This window comes from Accipiter gentilis, chromosome 11, assembly GCF_929443795.1.
Source record: "Accipiter gentilis chromosome 11, bAccGen1.1, whole genome shotgun sequence".
NCBI lineage: Eukaryota > Metazoa > Chordata > Aves > Accipitriformes > Accipitridae > Astur > Astur gentilis.
The window spans coordinates 30,425,054-30,453,002 of NC_064890.1; the positions used below are offsets into that span (position 1 = coordinate 30,425,054).

The 27,949-nt window shown below is 39.9% G+C and overlaps 1 protein-coding gene across 5 annotated transcripts in view; it reads left to right on the forward strand.

Annotated features, from left to right (window-relative positions):
* Window positions 1–27,949, forward strand: part of DOCK4 (dedicator of cytokinesis 4) — a 251,486-nt gene that overhangs the window by 610 nt on the left and 222,927 nt on the right. The gene's annotated exons all lie outside the window — the stretch shown is intronic.

Consider the following 27,949-nt stretch of genomic DNA (forward strand, 5'->3'; position numbering starts at 1 on the left):
AGGAGCGGGAGCGGGGCGGCGGGCATTGTTCGCGCCTCGGGGGAAAGCAGACAAAGTGTCGCTGGTGGGAGTCGGGCTTCCTTGCCCGTTTATTCAACTCTGCCCGGTGCAGGGCTCTGGAGCCCGTTGGTTTGACTTGCGAAGTGATCGGGGAGACTCGCTTTGATCCTTTTTTTTTTTTTTTTTTTTTTTTTCCTTCCTTTTTGACACCACCTCTTAAAACCGCCCGTACCGGGTGAGCTCCGGTGGCTCGTCCCGGACAATAACCCCCCTCTGACAGACGCAGCTGAAGCGTTACACAGACCCGCTGGCGTAGTAAGCAGCTTTCGGTGTGTTTACGTCGCAGTCGAACGCGGAGTTGTGCTTGTGAGGGGGGGGGGGGGGGAAAGGCGGGCGGAGCGCGGAGCCCTCCTTTGTTGTGGTGCGCCTGGCACCGGTCCGCCGGGCAATTAACGCGGGAGGCAGCGCCGAGCCGAGCCGCTCCGTCCCGCTTGGAGTTGAGCCCAGATGTTGCCCGTCCTCCGAACGCTGAATTTATAGAGATCGGCGGCGGGATTTATTTCCCGGGCTTCTTTATTGGCCGGGTCACAGCTGGGTTGCAAGATATTGATTAGTTCTGCCACCCGCCTTTCCTTACGGGGATGGGCAGAGGCTTAAAAACCACCCTGGGACTCCCTGGAATGGCATGCTGGATATTAGCAGTCAAGTATTTCAAGCTGCAGCCCTCCTCTCGGTCTATTTGTTAGCGTTTTTTATTTTTATTTTGGAGCGCAGCATGCTGTTTCACAACTGAAGCATTTCCCCCCCCCCCCCCCCGATTTATGAGCTGACAATCACTACGGAGCATCTTTTGTAATGCAGAAAACAAGCAGCCAAGTACTGTTCCCCTTATTTGAGAAACTCCCTGGTTGCTAAACAGTTAAGTGATATCCCTTAAATAAGACTTTCTGTGTTTAGTAAACCTTTTTCAGGTACTTGCACATGGATCACCGTCCAGCTCTTCCTCACTTCCCAGGGCTGGTGTCACTGGAATCTTATGCCTGCCAAAGAGATACAGTTGCTGTTTCTCAATAGTGGGTTTCCTTTGGATCAACCAGAAAATGTAGTTCGCTACAAAGATCCTCTTTATTTGTGTAAATATAAAATAGTCACAGAAAGATGCTTATTCTTATTTAAATTCATTCCGTGGTTTTCTGTGATTTGGCTTCCAAAGGCTATTCAAGATAGTAACAAAAAGCCACTGTTCAGTTCGGGTCCTCTATACCCCTAGGACGAGCATGATATTGTAGTTCATATGACCCTTGCAAAATGTTGTAATACTAAAGTAATGTAGTTTTTCTCTCGGACTGCGTTTTATGCTGTGTGCTCACTCACCTGCATGATGAGTGCTGTCTGCAAAATCTTCACACCCCGTTATTGTATAAGCTATTGTGCTCTGTAGCAGCAGAAGGGGAGGCAGGAGAAAGAGTTGTATCTCACCGTATAATTCTTTAAACTTCATGTAAAGTGAATTTCATAGATCAAACTTGCCTTTTGCACCACGGACCTGCTTATGTATTTTCTTTTTTTTAGTGATGGGATTATTATGTTTCCAAACAGTTTTTTAATACTGATATATTTATCTGCCCTGGTAAAATGGGTGTGTTATAAAACCCCTTTGAGAATCCCGATTAGTTGTACCAAGCATATGTATCCTTTGTATAAAGAGCTCAGGGCTTGAATCAACATCAGACCTCATCTGCATTTTCAATCTGAATTTTGCAGCACATGCTGTGTGCTGCACATTTCCACTGTGACATGCCAAAATGGATGAATAACCAGGCAACAGCCACCTGGTTGTACTGAAGGGTTGCTGGTAGCCAGGTGGCTGTTGCTCACTTGCACAGCCTGACTGATTCCCCCTTTGAGGGGTAGTTAATACAAGTAACAATCTTCTCCTCTTCAATTTTTAAACTTCTGCCTGCTAGCCACTGATAATATCTAATTGCTTTTTACTGAGCAGGTTGCTTTACTCTGAGTTCATTACTAGCAGGCAGACATGCTGCCAGTTCATTTCCTAGTAGATAGACACACTGTCATAATGAAGAACACTGTTATATTTGTGACACCCTGCGTACTACAGTTCTGTGTTTTTATTTCTAAGGCTATGGATTTTGTCCTTTACATATTATTCCTCAGGGTGCTAAAGGTGAAATAAGCATTGGAATATTTCTGGTTCTGGGAAAGTTTGCTTTGTCTGGGTTTGATACCTTTATTTTCAAAACAGAAGGTTAAACTTCTGTGTTGTGCTTTGAAATTCCGTATGTTTTGAATCACACCTTCAGCTGTTGTGTCAAACTAGTGATGGCATTGCACAAAGGATCCAGTGGTCAGTTATGTGGAACATTTAGCATAAACTATGCTGATGGAAGGCTGGGAGAGGTAGGATTTTTTTGCTGTTAATAGTATCTAAATCTGGTAGATGTCAAATGGAGTTGGCTTACATAAATACTATGTGCTCTTCCATATGAACTCAGAACCTAACTGAACAATAGTGTTATTGTTTAGAACAATAACCAAACCCTTTGTGAAAATGAGGCATTTGAGACTGCATAGCTGTGGATGCTCTGCAGGTAGCAAACTGGTAAGTGTATCTCTCAAAGGTGACTCTTACTGGTTGGTGCAAACTGGAAACTTCTAGCTGGAATAAATAAATCACAGGACTGCATAATTACCTTGTAGCTGCTTTTTGGAGTAAAGATACAAGTTCTGTTAGATAGCCTGAATATAGAGGATCAGTTTTTCTTTTTGTCTTGCCAGATCTGCATACTGCCTTATCTGATCTGAGTTACCTGAATCTGTAAGGATGCAGTTATGCATTGTGGAATGTAGGTGATTCACCTTTTTCTACTGAGCACAAAGCTTCTCAGCATTTCTCAGGAAGCCTTTTTTTTTTTTTTGGATTAGGATGGAAAGATTAATTAAGGAGAATAATTAAAAACAGTTGCTGAATGCATTATCTAATTCATAAGCAGAATGATATTCTATATCCTGAAGTCATTCCATACAGTAAAACATACCAATTAAACTCAGACAAGTTTAAATAGTGCTTGGTATTTTTAGTGTGGTTAAGCCATAAATCTACCTTCCCAAGGGAGTATGAAGTGTGGCCATCTCCTATTTTATAGACAGAAAACCGGAAGGATCAAATGACATTGTGCTGTAAGCTGAGGTTTATAGGGGGGAAAAAGACAGTGGTGTATTAGTTGATCACAGGAGCTGTATTGACTTGCACATAGACAAAAGCCAAATCAATTGGCTTGTGCCCTGTTCTGAGTTGCAGCCAGACGAGTCTCGCTAGCAGTCCTGTTGAAAGATAGCTAAGACAGCTTCTTCATGCTGCAATCACTTTTTTGACTGCAAGCGAATCTTACTGTAAATGAGCTTGGTTTGTTTAGCTCAACAGTATCTGTGAATAGCATGCTAGCCTTCTAATATAACGTGTTTTGTTTAGCACAAACACTTCATCAGCCTCTCATACATCCATCTCCAAGTAGTACAAATGAAGCCTTTGATCTTATTTCCTTTGCTCTCCTACATTGGTCTTGCCTCACATTTCTATGTGGAAGTCAGTTTGTATTTTTGTCTTCAGACTAATGTGGCCACTAATAGTTAGCTATATCCAAAACTTCTGTCAAGCTGCCTAAATGGCTGTTTAAGGGTGAGGCAAGGCAAAACGTACACTGCACTTTTGGGCTCATTTGGCTAAGTAACAGTTGGAGGATGATCTTTGTTTTCTTGTTACAGCTTGTCACTGCTGGTGGGGCTGGTTATCTGCAAGCAGGTGAAGCTGAGGTACTATGGGGCACTGAGAGTGAGGTTGGCAGAACACCAGTGCCCCTTTCACTTCACGGGGGCGATGGGGGCCCCATTTTATGAAATACTCCCTGAGTTCTAGCTATCTGAGATGGTGAAGACCCACGCATTTTCTATAGGAAGATTTTTGACATGTGACACATTGTCATGGAGGCTTTTGCATCAGTTTAGGATGTCAGTCAGATAAAGATGATGTTTTCCTGGTCTTCTATATAAGCAATAACTTTCAGTATCTTTCAAAAATGGAATGATCTCAACTCACAGCTTTTGCCCCCCCCCCCCCCCCCCCCAAAAAAAAAAAAAAAAAAATCACTGACTATATCATGTTGGAGAGCAGAATATGAGGGTTGAGATTTTTAAGTCATTTTGGTCATAAGACTATTCGTCAGTTAAACAAGTGTCGATAAAGTGGTGAAATTGCCTTAAAATAAGACTAAACCAAGATTTTTTTTAATGTTTTTTAACAGCTGCCTTCAAAAATCTGGAGTCTTTAGTATGGATGTGATGTTTTCAATGTCTTTATCATCTCCTAAGGACAACCCAGAGCTAGCTGGTTCAGTAATGCCTTCTTACTTGGTGCCCTTCAGAGATCTTATCTTTCCTATTCACAACATACCTGGAGCTACTGGGGAAGATTTTTGAAGGCTGATGTTATTTCACCATTAGGTGTATATTAATGACACTGTTTTTGTTCCTCTTTCACTGTATTGAGGGGTTTTTGCCACAATTCTCGGTGTTGGACTTGTGTGGCTACTCACTGGGTCAGATTTAGCCAAAAGATGATGGAACGAAGGTGAATTAAATAACGTAAGGAGTTAAGGTGAGACTGTGGTCTCCCTGCTGAAAGGGAGAATGATTTTTTTTTTGTTATCTAGTATAGGCTAATATAATCTGTGATTGCTTCTGGGACATCAGACAGCATGTGGTGGAGTCACTAACTTATCTGTCAAGGAAGCTATAATTGGTTATTTTACTCCTACCATGCAGATATCGGCAACTTATTGCACTGCTGCAAGACTGTCTCTTTGACACATCTCTTTGCTTCCCTAACCTGCAGCCCAGAAATGAAACTTCAGAATAAAATACGGTTTCACGCTTACAGCCTGGTTCAAGGTGAACACGTTATCCACCGCATTCCATAGTTTCTGGTTCATTTCTGAGTGTAATTCACTGTGTAGGTTTTGGTCTATAAAGTTCTTCATAATTTGAGTCTTGGGATCAGGAAAAATCCTGAGGAGAGCATTTTGACTGCTTGGATCGTTTGTGACACTTGAATGTATTCAGCAACTGAGACAAGGCACTTTAAGCAGAGAATTCACACCCCTGGGAAGTGCATTGCTTCATTTCTTTAGTTTTGAGAGACGTTGAGTGTTGTGCGTGGGTGGTTTTTTGGTGGGTTGTTTTTGCTACTGGATTTGTAGTTGATTCTGTGATGGTACAGGGGAACAAGCTAGATAAACCCTCAAAGTCCTTTGAAGCCTGTCTTTGTGGTTCTGCACAGAAAAGTTGAAATACGAAGGTTTTGCTTTGCTTTCAGTCTGGAATTTCTTTTGTTACTGTGGGTTTTTTTTGCATGTAACTGTGTACATCATTGAGTAACCTTTTGTTCTGCTTTTCCTCACTTTTTTGCTGTTTGTCCTTTTGTGAGGAGCTGGGCAGAATGCCTTTGAGGTGACCACTGTTCCCTTTCCAGTGATTTGGAAGCCAGGAGAGTAACATGGAGAGATGTCCCTTTTTATTAGTCATGGGCATTTAATTTGTCATGAAAGTCTCTATCATTATGTAATACAAAGGATTGGTTTTGTTTTGGAGATGATCAATAGAAATATAGGAAAAATATGTCTAGAAAGAGTTTTGAGAGATTTAATCTGTACTACTTTCTCAAGGCCAAGTCAATTCTGTCACTTCTGAAGGATGTTTGCCAGAATGTTCTTTAAAATCCTGATAACGGAGCATCTGCAACTTCTGTAGTCAGTGCTTAGCAATCTTTCTACTAGAAAGTGTTCAGCACTGGAGTAGTTTTCCTCTTGCATGTATCATTATGTGTATATGAAGACTTGCCAAGACTGTCTCCTTTTCCTTGTATGAAGTAGCTCCAGTTATTTCATCCTTTCCTTGTAGACAGTGATGTTCTTACTTTTGACCATTTGATCTATGTTCAAAACTGGACAGGAAAGCTTTATTGGGTAAAGCAGGAGAATCTTTCGGTGTGTGCTTTAGGCGATGTGTCTGCTTGTCGTTCCTGGTGTGATGTTTGTTCCTTTTGCAATAGCATTGCATTGACTCATGTTCAGTCGGGAACCGCTAATCAAGCCTTCAGATCCTTTTCCGGAATACTGTTGTCTAGACAGTCATTCTTCCATCCTGTATTTGTCAGCTGATTAGTTCTGCTTATGCGTCCTTAGTAAACTGCACCTCTCTTCTATACTATTTCTCCTGTTTGTCAGCCACTCTGGCTCCCAAATTTCCTTTCTCACATAAGTGTGTTGGAAGCACCTTGTCTGACAGCTTTGTTGTGAGAGATGCCATTTAGGAACTGTACTCGCTAACAGAAGTGGAGCTTGTTAAGAAAAGCAATGCATGATGAACAGCTAAAGTCACGTGGATGCCACTATGATTTGCCATTAGTTTGTCTTTGCATGTTTAAAGGAAATGTATTTTTCAGATCTTTACAATGACAAGAGACTGAAGTGATAGCTCTTTTCTGTTTCTATTCATAATGCGTGTGTCTAGCTATTTGGAATGCATGTTCCCAGTTATATAGTTTAAAGATTATATGATAACTTGTCACCTTCAAGTTCTTGGGCACCTGAAATGTTTTGTTTGAAAATAGTGCTGATCTAACTTCCAGATGCTCAAGGGTGGATAGGAGAGCTGCAAACAATGCAGCCCTGAAAGTCACCTGTGCTAGAGGGACAAAGGAAGAAGCTTGGATTTTGCAATTTGTAATGGATTGTGCTTGCTGTTTTTTTCTCTTTTTGTTCTGAGTAAGAAAATAGGATAAAATCAAATCAGTTTTGCAGGATTAAAAAAAAAACGAACACCACCATCTTATTATGGGATGTGGCAAAAAAGTGTGCTCGTGCTCTTGAAGGAGAGCTAATATAAGGGGAAAAAACCCCTCCTGATACTGATTGTACCTTTCATCTTTCTCCAGTTAAGGAACCAAGTCAACTTATTTTTTCAGATTCATGTACAATTATTTATCTACTTTGTTAATAGTGACAGCTGAAATTATTACAGCTGAAAGTGGGTAAAGTCTGTTGACTTAGCTCTCTCTCTGGTACAGAGTTTTGTTTTCTTGGTAGTTTGTGTTTAGAAAAACAGAAATAGGTGAGGTAATAAACCCCCAAATGGGTTTTTTAGTAAGCAGAACTCACAATATGGCTTTAGAGGAATAACTTAAATTTATCTTAGTTTTGCTTTCTGTGTTACTGGATTTCAAGTGTGTGTGTGTCCTTTCAGGGTTCTGGAAGCAGGTGGTGGCTGGTCTTACATCATCAGTAGCTAAATGTTGAATTTGTTCAGATCTTTCTGCAGCAGAGAAGAATGGGGTGCTCCTTCAAATCCACTGCTTGGGATGTCTTGATTTGATTTTTAGTTTGCACTGAACTTACGACTTCTGAGTTTTATTTAGAAATGCAAAATGAGTTCTTAACTATAAAGGTGTGTACTGACACATTTTCATGAATAATTTACATTGAGTGTATGGGAATCTGTATATGCTGTGGTTAAGAGGTGAGCACCAACTGCACAATAGGGGCTCTTCTATTACAGAAGTCATCGAATTCTGTTTAGTTATTTTGAAAACAAAGCATTTTCTCTTACTATCATAAATCATCAACCACATATAATAGGATAATCTTTCATTTTTTGAAACTCTTTGTAGTTATAGGTTGCAGTGCAGAAGGCAAATGATTACTCCATGAAGCCTTATTTTAACTTTTCTCCGGAGCAGTATAGTGAGCTAAGCACGTATGAGATGTTGGAGGAGGGGAGAAACCAGTACTTCTCATGCTTTGTTTTGTTACATAAGTTAAATGCAAGTTAGCTGCAAAAATTGTATTATTTCATTATTGTATTATGCTAACAGCTTGATCCTTAATCAAACTGTGGATATGTCACAGACTATGTAAGTATGAAATAGTTGTATGAAGTAGCATTCATGCTTTTGTAGATAATGTTACCTGTAAAATACAGAATACTATTTTTCTGAGGAAAAGCCCTGTATAAAGATGGCTATTTGATTTTAAGTGTACTGTCTTATTTTTTTGGGGGGGAAAAAAGTAGCATTGGGAAACTTAAATGTCATCAGCGGTTCATAAAGTTATATCTGATTCCTTAGGTATAACTGTGAGGTATGCTCCCTGAAACTAAGTGGTATAGAGATGGGTCACAGGTTGTAAATACTAATTTTTTTTTTTAAATGATAACGGTAGTTTTTATAAGGAATAAAGTTGGCTGATGTTTTGTACCTTGAAGGAATATGCCTCTTTTTTAGGCTGTGTGGTTTCTTTCCTAACGTCTGTACTAGGTCTGCTAGTACAGTGAGGATACAGAGCTTGACTTGCAGTTTCTGCCTTTGCATGGGATTCAGAATTGCTCCTTCTGGTGTTAATGTTGTTTTGCCTCTTACTATGACAAAGAAAGAAGAAATCTGAGCGTGTGTTTTTGAAACAATTTCATGGACAACAGCTGGCAGAGCTGCTGTGTTATTCATGGTTAATAGTGGAAATTTCTTAAACATTCTTCACTTATCTCTTCCCTATTCCTCTACCTTCCCTCCCTGCCCCCAGCTTCCTTCCTTTTTTGGTCTGTAAAACTTTGGACAAAAAAAAGAGGAAATCTTAAGGTGGAAAACAGAAGATCCCTGTTTTTCTATTTCAGTGTAAGAGCACACGTTGGTTCTGTACAGAGTTCATTACTGTAGCTATACTTACTTTTCTTCCTCTACCCACCCACATCACAAAAAAAAAGGCATAGCTAATTATAACTCAAGCCAAAATGATATTCCTTCATGTTAGCTTTTCCTCCACTTGGAATAACAAGACCTGAAAGCTAAACTTTTTTCATTGGGCCAGAGGTAGTTGTGAGTGCTCAGCTGTGTTGAACAAAATGGGCTTATTCCTATTGCTTGCCAGGTTAAATAGGTAAAGTAAGGGTGGAGATATCTGCCTCCACATACTTTGCCATTATATTTGTCTTGGGGAAAATATGTCAGTGATAATGGTAAGCATCTCAAGTTACAGATTCTCCAGTTGCTTACATAACTGGAAAGCTAAATTCAGTACCTTAAAAATTGTTTTTCTTTTTTTTGCAAATCAGATTGGAAGACAAGACTTTTCTGTTGTCTCTTCTGCATACAAGTTAGGCTTTTTCTAATGATTTCATTATCCAAAGACTTTGAACAATTTCTTTCCACCAATTAATTGAAAAAGCATAGTAAAGGATGCTGAAAATAGTTAAAATATCAGAATATTATGTATTTTTTCTGGAAAGTGTGTGTTCTTGCATGTGAGGCAACTGTTGGTTTTAGAGTTTAACCTTTAGAGATAGTGGCTGGAGATGTTACGTTGGTAAACAATATTCAGAGGAATCTGATGTAATGGGCTCTTCAAATTCAGAGACAGGGTGATATGGAAATCACTCCATAGTCACCTGCAGAGTTCTTTTTGTAAGCTAGTGTTAGTGGTTGCTTCTGGAAAACACTGGTTTTGGTTTTTTAATTTTTTAAAAAATAGTAGTTTTATCTCAAGCTGAGCAATTATAACGTGCTTTAAGAAGCCGTATTTAAAAGTTGCTCCCCTGATGAAAAGCCTTGGCTTGCTGGCAGCATGAAGGATGAGTGGTGTCAGTCTTGCTGCTGCTACTTGTCTGCTCAGTGTTAGACCACATCCACTGCTTTTGTTTCTTCAAGCTTAACTGCAGTCATGCTTGTTTACATTCAGAAAATTCACTAGGAAGCCTTTAAGACTGAAAATTGTTGGGTTTTGATGCATTTGCATGCAAAGGAGCATGTTTCTTTGTTTCACTTCTGCAAAGACTCCATTCTACTGAATAGGCTGAGACTTGAACAGCAATGCCTCTAAAAATGTGTATTTAATAGGTATATTAAATAACACCAGTTTTAAAGATGGCTGAGATAAAGTAGAGAGGTTAGTTGTCATTAAACAGGCACAAATTATGTGGTTCCCTCTTTTCACAATGTATTCAGAAAAACTTAACCTAGTAAACAGAAAAAAAGTGCAACCGTAATGTTGGAGGAATCGCATAGGTTTTCATGATGATTCTTACAAGGATCTGTTTGAATTTATATTGATAAACATTGCCTCTAGCTGTCTTGGTTAACAGCATCATAATTGAAGCGTGAATGTGGTTGTACAGCTTGATAGAGATCTGCGGTCTGTATCAGCATGCTTTTGCCTCTCTTTGTGGGTTCCTCAGCAAAATAATGCCCAAGTAGAAAGGGACTGGACTGATAGGGAGGTGCTCATTTTTAGAGAAGCAGAGGTCCAGGATAAACTTACTTAGCTAATTAGTGTTGAATGGACTCTTTTAAACTAGCAAGTTAGAGTCCTTTGGTTTATCTATGAAGTGGCTTTATTGATGCAGAACTGTTATAAGTTTGGCTTCTTAATGACCTCTGTAAAATGCCATTTATGTTGTTACATACCTTATGCAAAACCTCAAAAGTACTCTGCAGACTACAAATAGCAGGTCTTATGTAAGAATACGGGGTTTGTGTAGGATAGGAATACGCGCAGCTACAGTACCATATGTTAAAGTAATTCAGGAAACTCAGAATAGCATATTGTCTCGAGTATGTGTGTGTGGAAACTTTGGCGAGCCGAATGTAATTGTCTGGGGACCAGCACGACCATGTCCAGGCCAGCTCTGGTGCTCGCCCAGCTCTGGCCATGCACTTCCCACCCCGCTCCTGCGTAACAGCTTCTGCGATGAACAGTTGAGAAGAGCTGATCTGGCTGAAAACTAATCACCTTTTTTGGCAGGGAGGGATTTCTACTGGATCGGCACCTCTAGCTGGGCTCATGTTGTATGCCAAAGTATGTGTGCCAGCGTGGGGGAGGCGAGGGAGGGTGCAGCTGGGAGTACAGAAGACGGCAGGACCCCAGGGCTGCTCTTGTGTCTTGCTCGAAGCGCCTTGCAGCCGCAGCGTGCCGGTGCGTCCTGGTGCTACGTTGGCACTGCCAAGCAGCGGGGCTTTTCTGCTTTGAACGGGACCTGGCTGTTAGTGCTAAAACTCTTTTGCAAATTTTGGGTTACTCCTAGTCGGTGGCGCTGTTCAGATACGGTCTTAATGTGAGCGCTTTGACTAGCATGGCAGTAAGTGCTTTCCTATTCTAGAGGCTGCTTAGTAAGCAATTGCCTGTCCTCGCCATCTCAAACTTCATCTCGGCATGCAACAAGCGGAACTGTCCAAACATATTTTGGATGTTAAGTTGGGATTGATTCTTGTCAACTCTGAACAGGTTGCTAAAATAGTTAGAGTGCTAAAAGAGTGTCACAAAATTAGAAACGATGGTGATAGACTTTTCAATGTCTGTTAAATGTGAAACAGCATCCTTGGAACTTCTCTGGTATGGTAGCTCCAAAGCTAGGGGATCACATATGTAATCTTCCTCATATTTGAGGCATTTTCTTGTGTGTCTTCCCCCCCCCCCCCCTTTTTTTAATTAGGGCAGTTGTGAACTGACTTTTACTGTATTCAAAGCATTTTTTTATCTAAAACACCCCCCTGGGAGTGTTTGGTGGGTGTGCTTGATGTACAGAAGTGTATGAGAATAGGAATGGGAATGTGATACATAGCCCATGTATGTATTTTTTTCCACGTTTCTTCAAGTTGGCAGTCACCTTGCTTGTGACGCAATTACAGTTGCTGAGTGTGTTTTCAATCAGTTTTCACACAAGGTTTTGAATTTGTGTGTCCCTGCTGTTCAGCCCTACCACAGTGAACTGGGAGGCGAAGGGGAGAAAAAAGAGCTATCCTATGTCTGCTAATCATTGGGATGGCTCAGATCCAGGATTCTGTTTATGGAGCGTTCTGTAGCATGATCTTAAAATATGTAACTTGTCTGAAAATGTCAATATTTACTTTTTTCCCTGAAGTCTTGAATCCTTGAAGTACCTTCAAAATTTAAGGGGCAGAGAGTTGTTATCAGGCATTGGTATTACTGTTGCTTTTTGCAAAGATAGCTTAGATAACCCTTAGCCTTCACATCTGTATACATGCTATGTGGTTTTTGGTGTTTTTTTTACAAATCTACAATATCAAATTGCAAAAGGAAGTACTTTGAGTGATACCTTGTACGGAAGGGTAGATATGAAGACAATTTAATGATAAAATGCATAAGTGATTTGGAAAAGAATAGCTTGGTCTCCTCAGATCTATATTTAATAGGAAAGCTGTTTGGGCAGGTCTGGCTTTGCTTCTTTTTAGTTCCAAAGGTTGGATACTGGGTAATTCCATCACATGGTCATTTTTCTTCCTCTGTAGAGGACTTTAGCTACAGAAATTCACCAGTGTGTAGTTCAGCCATAAAATTCTTTGACTCTTTCCTAGAATTAGTTATTACGTACTAACTAAAAAGAAATTTGTGTTCTGTATGGATGTTGACTTAATGAATGTGTGAAGGCATTCCTGCAGCCTGTGGTATGTCGTGCAGGCCCCGGAGAGGCGAGAAGAATGCTGCGGCTTCGGATGTCGCACTGAAACACTGACACTGCGAGTGTAAAATGTTGCACCACATAAACAGTAGAACATACCTGATTTAAATACCTCAAATTCTCCAAGCTTAGAGATGGAGCAGGATTTCATATAATTTGCTTTGTAATCTCATATCAAGCTCTCTTCAACTCAGCATTATACAGTCGTATGTGTGTGGGTGAATAGCACTTGGCAGGCTTTTCTGGCACTTCTAACGTCTCCTATAATAATGACTTAGAACCAGAACTTCTACCCTTCCCCCGACTTAAATTACCCACGTGCTTCTCCCAAATAACACTACCCTTTCTGTACAACACTAGTTTTGGGCTAAATTAGTTTATTTTTCTGATAATATGAAAAAAAAATTATCTGTACAGTTGTGTGGAGATACATACAAAGATCTTATGCCACTTGTTTTGTGGTTACTTACAAACTGTTTTTACCTAGAAACTACTTGTTTTGTTAATCTTGCGAAGGTAAATTGCTATAAATCATGAAAACACTGAAGTATGTATTTTTATTTGTAACTTTTTGGAGGGGCTTTTTTTTTTTTAAAAAAAAAAAAAAAAACCCAAAAAACCAAAAATGGAAACTTGCAGGTTGTTGCAGCAGCTTCAGTCAGAAGTGAAGGGAGACTTGGACAGATGTGCCTAGAAAGTTAAACTTGGCAAACCCAATAGAAGCTTGTCAGTACTGGTCTTGGGAAGAGACTGGACGAGGGATTATGGAGGCTAAGTTAAGTGGCAGGCAGGGGCAGAGAGGTCAGAATTGCCATGTGGTTTTATCAGGTTGTGAATTGTGACCTGCAAAAGGGTTTACTAGTGAACTGACAGAGGGAAAAGCTGGTAGTGAGGCATGGAGAGCGAGGAGGAGTTATGGCTAGTGAAAGGCACAAAAATATACGGAAGTGTGGGAAGCTTTGTGAGAAGCTTTCTTTATGCTCCACTGGCCTCTTTGTGGCATCTGCTGCCTGCCTGTCCAGTAGGGAAGCTGTAATTAAGGTTTGCTGCAAAACTTGCAGAATAAACATGATGGGGGGAGCAGATCTGGGCAGTTGTTTCTGGACAATATGCTGTCAGGGATTATGGTTTGGAAAGGACATATAACATTACTTGTGGTGCTAAATGGATCTTGCTGAAGCACACTTCAGAAACAAGACCATGTCAAGATTTTGAAGTGCTTGATTCAGCTTGAATTTTCATAGTATCTTGTTTAGCTGTGTGGTTTTAGGTAAGGACCTCATATCTGAGCTTTCTGTTATCAGTTGTATTTATCTTAGTTTGTAGGTCATGCAGGGTTTAGTTTGCTAGATAACGACTCCGAGAGATTCTTGAATGTTGCTAATGAGCTTTGGGCTAATCGAAAGTCGTTGTCCTGTGGTGCTCAGTAAGGGCTTGCTGCTCTCTGAATGAGCTCTTCCTGAACATACACAATTTCTTACTTCCAGAAGGCTGCTTAGAAACTTTTGGCCCAGTGTTTAATTGTGACCAAAGAAGAGTGCTTGAACTGAGAACTCACGGGGTAATGCTGTTGCCTGTATTATGTGCTCTAGCCATTGAGGTGCTAGTGCATTAGCTAGAATAGGCAGTATTTAGTTGCAGCTTGAGGATTCGGTCACTAATGTGTCCTACAGATGACAGTGGTTGATGCTGAACGACGTAGACACTACAGATGTTATCGGTATCTGTAAGATGTTATTGTTAATGCTGCTTCACCAAGGTAGTGGATTCTGTCAGTGTCCTGTTGCTTATGGGAATCATGTTTGAATTTCATTTGTAAGTGAACTTTCAAGTGGCAAACCAATCTTGATTAAATGACATGTTCACTTGGCTTTAAAAGAAATGCTTTGTTCGCTGTACAATACATTAGCATTCCCTGTATTGTCTGTGGCAACTCATTTTACCTTGGTGAAATGTAAAGTGTAGAGGCTAGTGGAACTTGTGTACCAAAAAATACCATTATTAAATAAAGAGTATGTATTTGTTCAGAAGTGTAGAAAGTGATGAATGAGTGTGATTTTATTGAACTAAGGTTGATTGCACACTGCAGGACTTTATTTTTGAGGCTGCTGTGTAGAGCGAGCCTTTTGGGGCTGCTGGCAAGGCACTTTTAGTTAGAAAACAGGGTGAGTGTGTGTCAGTACATGTGTACCAGTACTGCTCAAAACACCATCACAAAGGGCTGTTGCAGAGAGTGATTGGAGTTGAACCTGCGTTAGGAACTGTCTGCAGTAGAAGTATGATGAATACATACAAGGTTTGTGTGGTGGCCTTTTTATTGACAAATCACAATGGATAATCTTAAAATGTTTTGAATGCCTATTCTGTTCTATAGTTCACTTCTGTAATCTTAAATATGGATTTGAAAGTGCTTTCTGTTTTTATCACAAATATGATTCAAGTTTTCAAGTAATGCAGCTGTGTGGGAGACACTGGTGACCTTACTAAAGACCGAATTCAGGCCATTCGGCTACTGTCCAAATGCTCTGCCAGCTTAGCTACTTGACCACCTGCTTCTGTTTTTCCATTCCCTTTGCGAATGTAGGTTTTGTTCATTTTCTGGCATCTCGGCATTGCCTTTTGTAAAAAAAGAAATTACATCACGTGGGTAAGGCCTATGCTGTAGACTGCTTGTGGGTCTTTGATTCTTGTAGTCATTTGAATTTTCATTAGCCATTCAAGCATGGGCTTGTTGGAAGAGAACAGAGGATCATGGCTTCTGCACCTCCACGCTTGCTTTCCCCAACCGGACTGGTACACTTCAGACCGTAAGATAAAACGGCAGCCGTGTAGTTCTGCTCCTTCACACTGTAGCTCTGCAGAAGCTTGGTGGTTATCCCCAGTGGGAAATGTCCAGGTAGCACTGACATGCTATTGGGGTGTGATGGTATTCCTTAAACTGTCAAAACATGCAGCTTAAGGTTTTTTGTCTCTATTTGTATCTTTTCAACATGAAAAATTGAGGGAGAAGGAAACATGGATCATAAATTTGACTTGGAGATATAATGGTAAATGCCTTTGAGTATGAATCCCTTAATAGCCTGACATGGTTGGAGTGCTGAATGGGGCGTCTCCAGTAATGAGTTATATTCCCACATCTACTACTGATCTGCTCACGGACTATGTCCAAATTACATGACCTCAGTGCCTGGTTTGTAAAGCGGCATGCTGAAAAGCAGGCTGTTGCTGCTGACTGAAAGCTTGTGTACTTGTGTCCTCTGACATAGCTGAGATAGTTCAGGAGTTACGTCTGTGGTTGGTTGATGAAAAATAAAGGAAAAAGGATTGGCTGTTCTGTGACTTCTCACTGTGTTAAATGCTGGTATCGGTTTCTAATGTTTCTGTCCCATTTTTGTCAACAGATACAACCATGATGCAGTGATTTGGGTGCACATGGGTATTAAGGCACTGAATTTTAAAATTGAAAAATCTTAAATTACTTCTGGTATCAGTACAAATGCCAATGGATTGTTTTTATCTTGTACTTTTAAAAATGCATTAATCATGTGGACAAAAAAGTTGTCTTTCCTGCTTTTTTCCATTGCATCTGAAGACTGCCCTGAAGAAGCCATACCTAGCTGAAACACTCTGAGTCCGTGAGGCCATGGCACACTTCCAGCCCATCCTGACAGCATCCATGTTGCAGTGAGTGCTCAAAGCATCAGCTGGGTGAAGCCGCTTTGCGTCTCAGCGAATGCCCAGTGGTACCACGCTGCTCGGCATGTATCTGTACCTGGCACTGCCATTCACATACACAAGTGTTGCATAGTGTAACTCACCATCACCTCATAGTAAAAGATGGTCTCAGCTTTTCAGCTTTCACGGTCTGTCTGTCTCTGGACACCAATGTATGCGTTTGATGTTCTCACAGGCTTGGTCTACCTGAGTGAATAGGATGGAATAGGGAGATACTGCAGAAGCGGTGCAGATGATTGAAGAACACTCACTTTTGTTTTGGTGTTCACTTCCATTGCATTCTGTAATACCTGCAAGAAATGGCATCTTTCAAAAGGTTGCTTGACTACCTGGAGTATCTGCTGCTGGTTGTTTGGGCAGGAGGGGAAAGTAGGCTGAGCAGGCGCTGGCTGTGGATTTGACCTAAATGTAGTCAGCTATGCACATACTTGCCACATTGGCTGGACGAGTGTGATGTTAGCTGGTTCTGTTGCTTTTTGGACAGATTACAGTGACTTGGCAATGCTGAAGTGGGAACTTTGGCCTCTGAGGCACAGTCTATTAAGAGGGTTGAATGCCCACATGTTCCAGCATTTGAAAAAGTGTCTGTCGTGTTAGGATGATGGGATCTGGCAGGAGTATGTGGTTGTGCAGACTCCACTGAGACGTGTAGGGGAACCTGCATGAGGTCCATGTGGGTGTGGGGTTTAGAAGTTTGCTGGATTGTCCTCGTAGTGTCTGGAGGTCCCAAGGTTTCCCTCTGACATTGTCCTGGTTTCGGCTGGATTAGAGTTAACTTTCTTCCTAGTAGCTAGTATAGTGGTGTATTTTGGATTTAGTATGAGAATAATGTTAACGCACAGATGGCTTAGTTGTTGCTAAGTAGTGTTTATATTAAGTCAAGGACTTTTCAGCTTCTCATGCCTGGCCAGTGAGTAGGCTGGGGATACACAAGAAGTTTGGAGGGCCTGCAGCTGGGACAGCTGACCCAAACTGGCCAAAGGGATATTCCATACCATATGATTGTCATGCCCAGTATATAAAGCTGGGGGAAAAGCTGGCTGGGGACCAATGCTTGGGAACTGACTGGGCATCAGTTGGCAAGTGGGGAGCAATTGCGTTGTGCATCCCTTGTTTTGTATATTCTAATTAATAAGGATGATAATAATAAAAAATATTATTATCATTATTAACGTTTCCTTCCTTTTCTGTCCTATTAAACTGTCTTTATCTCAACCCATAAGCTTTACTCTTTTCCAATACTCTCCCTCATCCCACTGGGTGGGGAGAGTGAGCAAGCAGCTGCATGGTCCTTAGTTGCTGGCTGGAGTTAAACCATGACAGACATCTTAGAGCATTGTCATGAGGCTCCCAGTTAAAGGTGAGACATTAAGTTGTCAAGAAACTTAACTTCCTCTATCCTGTCATGCTATAGAGGCTTAAACAGAAACATTAAGAATAGCTTACTGTTTTAATAATTTATTTAACAGAAGTGGAATACTTGAGCTCCTGCTTTTAAGCTTTCTCCAGTAAATATTTATGTTCTCTTTTGATTTTCATCTATTGGGTACCAAAGATGTACTTCAGAGTCAGTGTTCCTTTACCCATTTCTTTCTTTTCCTTTGCTGCTTTGTAAAAGAATCTACCACAGAACAAGCCCACAACACAAGATGATAAATCTTTGTTTAAAAAAACCCAAACCACAAAAGATCCCTGAAACGAAATACAAAACAGTCCAACTTCTACCAATTAATACCTAATATTCTGCTTTCAGGATATTAGAAAGAAAATGAAATTAAACAATGCACATGGAAACATTTTTTCTTTTTAAAGCTAGTTATTTGTGAGCATTTGGAGTTGGGGTGGGGGGAATGTCTGGCTTGGTGTCATCTGATACAGGAGAAGATTTCTGGTGTTGTCTTGTTTATAAAGTTTCTACTTCCCAAGTGGCAAAATACTGCATATTATAAAGATCAGTTAAGGAAAACATTACCTCTTTGAACCATTTGCTATTATTGTCTTGTGCAAATCGCGTGCTGTCAGCTGTTTTTGTGTCAAATGGAGATTATTTTTTTGTTCACGATGGTGTATAGACTGTGTCACCAAGTAGTGGATTGCTATATGCCAGCAATGTGCCACTGCAAGTTTGCAGTAGTAGTATCTTGATTAACATCACAAATAACAGCTTCTCTTGATATACCCTAAAGAGAGAGTTGTTAGAGCATCCAAGCCCTCCAGGTACTTTTTTATGTTTTTTTTTAACTGGTTGTGTGCTCTGCATATCTGGGCTTTAGCCTTTATAGATTGACACGTGACTGCTAGGAAGAGTTTAAAAAGGTGATGAGGAAAAATCAATATTTTGTTTCCAATTTGCAATTGTAAATAATCAACATAAAGCCCAGTTGTGTTTTTTGTGGCTAAAATTTAGGGCCTTATTTTGCAAAAATAAATGCAGAAAACTGGTAATTCTGTAATGCAATGTATAGTTTTGTCTTACTTACTCTTAACCTTTTTGGTCTTAGGCATTTGGACAAGAGATGCTATCGGTGTCAAAAGCAGTTAGGAGTAGTAATAGGATTGAAAATTGACTATTTGTTTGCGCTATCTTGTTAGGTTATTGAAAGAAGAAACAGGGTTGCTGTTCTCTTTGCTGTTCTCTAGACATTGCTACTGGAGAAACTTAGACTTATTCTGGCTTAAAAGTTTGACAGTTGACTTTGTTATGCCATATTAACATGATATGAATGTGCCATATATAAGCTACTGATAATTTTTGTGTAGTCTGGAGTGTGGTCTTGGTTCTCAAGCTGTTGTGCCCAGGAGAGTCTTAAGTGCATAAATAAATCATCATTGCATTAGTTTGCTGTGACAAATTGTATTCGGTGTGAATGGTCAACAATTTATTGGGGGAGGGGGGGATGGGGGCTGATGAGAAGTGTTTGAAAATACTTGCTGCAAAAAAAGGAAATGGTGCTGTCAAATCATTTTTTTGGGGGTCAGTATTTAAGCTTCTTTAAGGTTTGGAACTAGAAAGGCCTTTTTCAAAAGCAGACTTAATGACAGACAGATCTGAAATACCTAAACAAAACCAAACTCTGATTACCCATTTCTGTCAATCAGACTAGAAGCTTGTCAGCTACTGGGAGAGGAGTGAGCAGAAGGGAAGGGGAAATGGGCAAGGTAAAATTGGAGTTTCTTCAAAAACATCCATTTATACTGAGGTATTTGTGACGTACTTTTATTATTGATATTTCTGCTTGATATGAGGATTTTGGTAGCATCTGCAATGCAGGGTTGGGATCAACATTTTCAGCAAGACTGGAATATTTTTTCTGACAATACTTCCATTTATTTCTAGATTTGGCACAGTAAGTCTAGAAAACTTGCTTTTTGGACTCTAGCATGTACATATTTTCTGTAGAGAGAGCTGCTTTTATAAGATTAATAGTTTGCCTTAAATACTCAAATGTATTTCTAAATTGCTCACTTCCCTCATGTTTATTAAGGTGTCAACACTATCCTATGTTCCAAATAGCACTGGAATTCTCAGTCCTTCAGGGTTTGTATGGACAAACTGTTAGCTCTCCCAGTTGACTTGGAAATTAGAGGTGTTCCCTATAGTTATAGGAAAGCAAAAGGTCTGTTGGTTTTGAGCAGCGCTCAAGTTGTTTGTTTTTTTTTTTTTTTACTTAATCATTTACGATGGTGATGTATGACATAAAAGGAGACCTTGAAGTCGACCACTATTCAAGTTCAGGTGTTTCACCTCCATTGAAACTTCTTCATTAGCTACATCCATGACTTGCTACTTGTACTCTGCACATAGTTTGGAGATACAAAGTGGGAATAGACTAGGAGGGAGAAGTGGTGGAAAAACCTGAATTTGGTAGGATGAAGCCAGAGAGCAGACATTTAAGAGTGAGAGCTTGAAACTGTCAAGGGAAATATTTGAGAGGGGAGACTTGGAGGCAATAGGAGGATTTGTGAAGAAGGACTATAGGGGAGCTCTCTGCCTCTGTCTGGCAGTTGTCTGCTTAAGCCCATGAATGTGGCAAGATAAATGAATTGGGAACATCACCTGTTATCTATGGTTTAGCAACAGCCTCGTTATTAGCTGTCTTAAAGTACTGGACAGTGGAGATGAGATGTTACTTGCCTCTGAAAAGGGGGAAGTAACATCTAGTCTGTCCAGCTGGCACGGACCGACTGGGAATGCAGGTGCTCTGGTTTGTTCTCTCTGTAGGCACTTCATGTACTGCTGATGTCCTGGGCTGCCACTGCCCTTTGCAGCCTGAGCTGAGCAGGTGTGCTCAGCCTTTTTGCAACCTCTTCCTCGGTTAATCCCCAGCTGATGTCCTTGTTTCCAGCTCTTCTCTTCAAGAAGTTCTTGCGTGCCTTGCAGCAGGTCACTGCGGAGAGGGTTAGGGATGAGAAGTCAATGGGACCCATTTGGGGAAGTCAAAGCTTGGAGTTGTGAAAGTGGAAGCATCTTGAGCAGGCAGGAGCTGCAGGAGGGGAAGTGAAAACAGACTGATGATTAACAGGCAGATGCCTGTCCAGGACTCCTTGTGCTAACTTGTCTGTTTTTCTGTCTTGTTCACATGCTTTCACCACTTTGGTCCTCAGGTCTGATGCAGACATGCTCCTGTTGCTTCTGTTCAGTTTTGGCTGGCAAGCGCTGAGGTACACGTGTGCCTGTCTTCCCTCAGGCCCCTCTCAGTACCAGCTTGGAAGGTGATGGAAAGCAGCTGCAAAGGCGGTTCTTCCTAAAACCTGCTTGTACTAAGAAAAGCATTTGAAATACCTTTTGATTGATAAAGTATGGGGAAGGCTTCAAACTAACTCAAATATGGCATATTGTTTTCATGTAATAGTTTTTAGAGTTCCTGGAGGACATCAATAGCAGTGGCTTAAAAGTTATCATTAAATATATTTTAGTAACTAGCATGCTTGAGTCCTGAGGACTTCAGGTTCTATTGTAGTAGAAATAATGCTCTGATGTGGTCTAGAGATCTCCACCCTCATCCTCACCCAATGTGTATGTCTTTCCCTTAAGATGTGTTGTTAGTTTAAGTTCCTTGTACCTGTAGTCACAAAACATTAGCAGATTGGTGTAAAGCATGCTTTGGACAGAATAGCTCACATCGGCAAATGTCAGTGCTAATAGTCTGGTCTAAGGATGTACCAGGTAACTGCTGAGAAAAAGTTTAGGAAAAAAAAATAAAATCTGAGTCATGGTGTCAGAGAACTTGATTTGAACTTGAGAAAGCTTTGAATATGCTGTCAAAGCACTTGTATAAGCTACATGTAACTAATTCTAAATTAACCTCCATTGCCTACTTGACTATACAATCTAACAAATGTGTATACAGGCTGAGGTTTGTGTGTTGTGCGATGTCAATGTTGGAAGATCGCTATACTGGGGTAGGTGGGAATTTAGTAGGTTGGTGCCCTGGTCGAGCCTTGTGCCTGTCTGGCGCGTGAGGAATCAAGACTTATCATGGGCTATCTCACTCTGGTAAGAAGTGCTCACCTTTCCATGTTTCACATAATGCAAAACACTTAAAATTTTCAGCTAGTCTGAATGAATTTGGAAGTAGACATAATGGAGTGAATTTTGTTCTTTATTAATGATTTGTGAGTCTGAAGTAATACTAGTTAAGATACTTGACCTTACCTAAACCAGAAGGTTTTTTTACTGTAAAAACAAACAGATGTAACTTTATTTTAATAAAAAAGTTTATATTTATTTTTAATGATTCGTAGAAATAAATGCATGATAAAACTGGATCTTTGGAAAAATCTTACTAGTGTTAGTTCAAGTAGAAATATTAACAAGTTATTTTGATAAAGCATTATTTATGATTGGCAGCTTCTTGTAATTAGCAAACAATTTTTTTCTGCATAAATTGCTTTTTTGATATTAATGTAATATTAATCAAAACCACCAACTCAAAGTAGGCTAGTGAAAAGAAATAATTACTGAGAGCTACAAAGACTCAGGAAAAATACTAGTATTCTCAGTTAATTTTAGTGACTGCTGCTAGCTAAAACTCCTGGAAACAAATCCCAAGATTTGTTTTTAAAACTAAGCTGTGCCTGCATTTCCCTCCATGTACAGAATAAACTGCTATGTCCTAGTTTTCAAAACCAGTTGTAGTGAATTTTTTTCCAATGGGTCTAGCATTTCTTGGCGTGTCAATATATAGAGTACTGTCATTTCTCTTGTACTAGACTTGTTTGTGCCTATGATGAGTCAAATGATTGACAAAATGAAGTAGGGTCTTTGTATTTTAGAAAGAGTAACTCTGATAGAGATGAGCCCTGTTAGAGATCTTCCCTGTCTGGGTTTATTAATCTGTGCCAATATTTCTGTAAGATATGAGAGCGCCTTTATCTCATGGAGGAATAAATGCCAGTCTCAGTTTTCTACAAATTCTTTGCGGAGAACAATTGTTCTGTTAAAGTAGACAGTGCTCAATGTAATGATCTATTATTCTTCTTCATGAAACATGGAAGCTGTCCTGAATTTTTGAGCTACTCTAGAAGGAAAGTGATGTGTGCTTTCTTCTTTTCCCAGAACCATAGTAAAACTTTAACCGCTTACCCCAGCAAATATATAGGATATCCTTTAAGAAACATTACTACTTCTATTGTCTTCATTTTTTTCCCCTGCCACATTCTGCAAAGAAGTGCAAGCATAGCTTAGACTTCAATGGACTTTTAATTTTCTCTCTTTTACTACATGTCGTGAAGTTTTTATGAACATTTCTTCTGGCTCATGGTCAACTAGGTGTTCACCAGGACCCCCCAGGTCCTATTCTGCCAAGCTGCATTCCAGCTGGGTAACCCCCAGCATGTACTGGTGCATGGGATTGTTTCTCCTGTAGGACTCTGCGCATCCCCTGGTTGAACCTCAGGAGGTTTGTCAGGCCATTTTTCCAGCCTGTTGAGATCCCTCTGGATGGCAACCCAACCCTCTGGCGTATCAGGCACTTCTCCCAGTTTTGTGTCATCAGCAAACCTGCTTAAGAGTACACTCTGCCCCATCATCCAGGTCGTTAATGAAGACGTTCAACAGGACTGGACCCGGTATTGACCCCTGGGGGACACTGCTAGTTACTGGTCTCTGGCTAGACTTTGTGCCACTGACCACCATGCCCTGGGCCTGGCCATTCAGCCAGTTTTCAACCACCTCACTATCTGCTCATCCTGCTTGTAGTTCATTAGCTTCTCTGGGACAGCCTTACTGGAGACAGTGTCAAAGGACATACTGAAGTCCAGGTAGACACTACCCACTGCTCTCCCCTCGTCTACTAGGCCAGTCATTTCGTTGTAGAAGGGTATCAAGTAGGTACATGTTTGTACAGATGTGTGTTTGACTTGCAACTCTTGAAGTGTTGTTCTGACCAGGTTTGCTTCAGAATCGGTACTATTGAGACCATAAATCTCTTCCTAGGCTTCCATACTTGAAGCTATAAACTGTTCTGTTTAAGATAATGAATAATGAATATGCTAATGCATATGAATAATGCTGTGCTAACTGAAAATAAATATATCTTATTAATTGTGGAATGCCTTAATGATATGTTTCAAGCTGAACTTTCAAGCTTTGGAACTACTTTAGAGACATTTCATTAAAAGTAGCTAAGGAATGATCTGCTGTAGCTATCCCTGCTTAGTCTGATCTTATGTGATTAAGCTTATCTGATGGTAATAAGCTTTATACTGTTCAATTCAAAGCTAAAATTACAAAAAGTTCTTCTATGATCTCTGCCTTAAGGCTTAATATCAGCAACTCTGAAATAAAACTTAAGCTTAGGGACAGCATTATGATATTTTTTCCCATCTGTTAAAAACAAATAAACCCTTGCAAAGTGTCCCACAACTGTCAGGTTGACGTGGAAACTAACTTTCCACTGTATTGTTTTAGAAAAGGATGTGTCTTATGTGCACATGTGAACTGGTTCAACTGCAGCAAAAGTAATGGTAAATAAACTATGTGAAAGTAATCTTAAACCTCTTGCTTAAGGACTTTTTGTGTAAATCTTTACAATGAGAGAGTTTGTGTAATGTTTTTACATTGAGTTTCTGTTGTACTTGTCAAATAGAACAAGGGTTTCTGCTCTGGTGACTCTGGCTACCTCCTTTTCCCGAAGTTATAGAAATGAATGACAGAAGAAAAACTCTAGTCCTTCCGGATGAGATTGTACCATGTTCAGTAGAGCATCCCGTGAATTTTCTTGGGTCACTTCGTGTTATGGGCTTTGTTTATTTGAAGGGTTCTACATGTCTCTTAACTGAATTTGTAGGAGTAAAACTAAGGAGAACTTGCTACACTAGGAACCTCTAGTTTAAAATGTTCCAGGTCAGGTATCTTAACTTTGCCACAGTAATGAGTTACTGAATTTATAACGAAGTGGAAGGACATGTGAGGCACAACTGAAAGATTTGGCTAATTGTGGAGTATTCACATTATTATGTAGAAATGTATGCCTTTTACAATTGTAGGTGAGTTTGCCAAACTGTAAATACTGGTCTGTGGCACACGGTGACATCTTCCACAGCAGTGATACAGAACCTCTCTGAAGTCACATTTGTCTCAGCTTCATCCGAAGTGGTGGTCATTAGGCACACAGGGCTACCAAGTTTACCTCTCACCACACAGTCTTGTCCTCAGGCTTTGAGCGTGTCCTTGGAAGGTGATACATGCATCACTGAACATCTAGTATCCTTGATTACATAGAAGGAAATAAAGACCAAATTTCTTACCTCATTCCCTGACAAATTTCAATGTACTTTTTTCTGATGACATGCTCAGCAAATAATACAATGTTAGTACAGTAAAGAAGTTCTCCTTTGTAGCATCAGATGCAGAAGGGAACAAGCATTTTCCATAACTATAAACAATGATTTTTCTAATTTTTCATGTTGGCAGGGAGGAGTATGTCTTTTTATTGTTACCATAATGTCTTCAGTAGATGGATGCTGCAGCCCAGGAATTACAGTGCAGAAGATGCAATGGGACAGATGCTTTCTTCACTTTTGCTTTAGCTGTTGCTAGTTGGCTCTCAGGAGTGCCCTGACCAACTTTTTTCTTAGAGTCCTTACATCTGTGCTGAGTGTTGGACCAAGAAGAGCATGACTTATCTAAATATCCATTCCCAGAGCTCCTAAAGGACAGGTCTGAGGAAAAGGCTTGGGCAGGATCCTGTCAGATATCATTGTAGCTGAAACAAAGGGCCAGGAAGGAAGGGGGTTGGTGTGGATGTATCTAAGTATCCATACAATATTTAACACACAGGTTTTGGAATGGTTTGAAACCTTTCCCCTTTACAAACAGAGAATGTTAGTACAGGGCTGATTTGGGGAAGACACTTATAGTTGCTCTGGGGCTCCTGATAACTGTAGACCAAGTATAGGATCAGATAATGTATGATTAATATTTAAACCTTAAAGTCCTTATTACAGGCTTCTTGTTTCAATATTTAATGGAGGCAAAAACTCTAGTTGCCTTTTTAATTTTAACAAAACCCAAATAAATTTCTTTAGGGATTAAAAAAAGTATTTTAAGGATTTCAGCTGTGGGATTTGCATTGTTCATTTATGTCCTTTAATTACTTTCTGGCTGCTGACAGCCACAAATTTCTTGCAATATGGTTTCAGCCATAGTAATTATGCAATAATATACAGGGCCTGGGCTGGGAATAAGGAAGCTGTGTTCTATTTCTTCTGTTCCTCAGTTTTGTTTTATGACATGCAGCAAATCACCAAACCTCTTTGTATGTTCATTTGTTAAACCTAGGGAGAAAATTATATTCTTACATTTGTGAAATATTTGAAGATACTTCAGACAATTAATTTTCACGTAGTGTGTGTATTTTTTTACTCCTTTAAAATTTATAAATATATTTTATTTCTATTAAAGTTCAAAGGAAAGTAATAAATTGAACTCTCCTAATTTGTATTTTTTTTGTGTAAAAGGGAGTTTCTGAGTTACAGGATGTCATGGTTGAGAGAAAGTGTAAATAATGTGTAGAACGAAATTTTGAAATGTAATTGTGTGTGAAAGTAGCTGTGCTTGCTAAACAATCAAAATAATAAACAGTGTTTGGTACCTGTTAGTTTTGTTCTTCTGCATTTTTACAATATAGAAGTAAAAAAGTTTATCCTGGTATTAAATTTGTTTAACTGTGTATGTACTCACATCTATGGTGGGGTCTGGTTGTTTTTGTAATAGCTGGAAACAATATGACTCCAAGAAAACACGAAATGTGATAACTTGTTAGCATCATAATTAAAAAACAAATTTAGATTTGGTAAAAACATGTTCTATTCCCAAGATCAGTTGTAATTCTTTGGAGATGAACAGTAAAGTTGAAGGCTTTCTCTGTTCATTGATTTTTTTAGTGTAAGATAAGGTACTTGGGCATAATGGTAGGAGTAAGAAGTGAGTAACTTTCAGCACAGACCTGCCTTAAGTATACTTCAGCCGCTCCAGTGTAAGGCTTTAATTTCACTTTTGCTCAGAAGAAATTGAATTATTTTGATCAGAACAACAGGAGGAGATTTCTTGTGATGCCATGGAGCCTGGCTCACAGGGAGGAGCTGTCATCTGTCAAAAGTACTTACAGAGAGTGCAGATCACTGCATAAAACACACCATATTAATGTTTACCCAGGGAGTCTATAATATTGAAATGATTGCCATGATTAGACCCCAGCTGTATGTTGATAACGAAGTCATTGTATTTACATGGTAATTGTTTTTTTAAAGACATATTTTGAAGTAGCAGAGTTAATTGGGGTCAGCCTCTTTGCTGCTATATACAGGCACAGTTCCATTAACTTGAGCTTCTCCTGTGGTAAACTTACCCTTTTATGATAAAAATATATGGCTCTGATGCTTTCTGCTTTTAAAAAGGATTGAGCGTGGACATTAGTGCTTCTTTGCATAGAACTGGAGATTTTCTTTTGTATTTGAAGCTGTTTGATCAATGTTTGATGAATGGGGGGGTGAGGAGGGAATTCTTAATGTGGCCACTTAAATCATACGTAAAACCCATTTAAATTGGCTGAATACATTCTGCCTGGCCTAGTCACAAAGTCTTCACTCCCCTGCCACCCTCCATTTTAACGTGGCACCCTTAAGTTTGAGGAAGAAGACCATTTTCTCACTGCTCAATAGCTTTTTTCTTTTCTGTGTCTTTCCTGAGTGATTCACAAGAAGTGGTGTTGGGATGAACATACACCTCTGAATTTGATCTAACTAATAGTGTGCGTGACTTGGCTGAGCGACAGTTCTGTACCTCCTCACATGGTGGGCAAAGGTTGGGCAAGACTTACTTTCCTTGGCTCCATTAAGGCAAACCAGCTGTCCTGTTGAGGGTTGTTGGCCAAGTCCAGCTGAACAGTGACTGAATATTTATTCATGTTAAAACAAACAGATTTTATGCAGACTATGAAATCAGGCACTTGTGCCTGAAGAAAGCAAGGAGGGAGAGGAGAATAGTTAATTGCTGTTGTATAATGTGCTATTAATTGTTTAAAAATTTCACTAGATATGATAGGAGTCAGCATGTAGAAGTTACAAACGTACAGTTCAAAGGTCTATCTCCACTCTCTAAGCATGCTTGTGCCAGGAAAAGCAGAATGAAATAAAGGATGGAATGAGAGATTAGTTATAGATTATATAA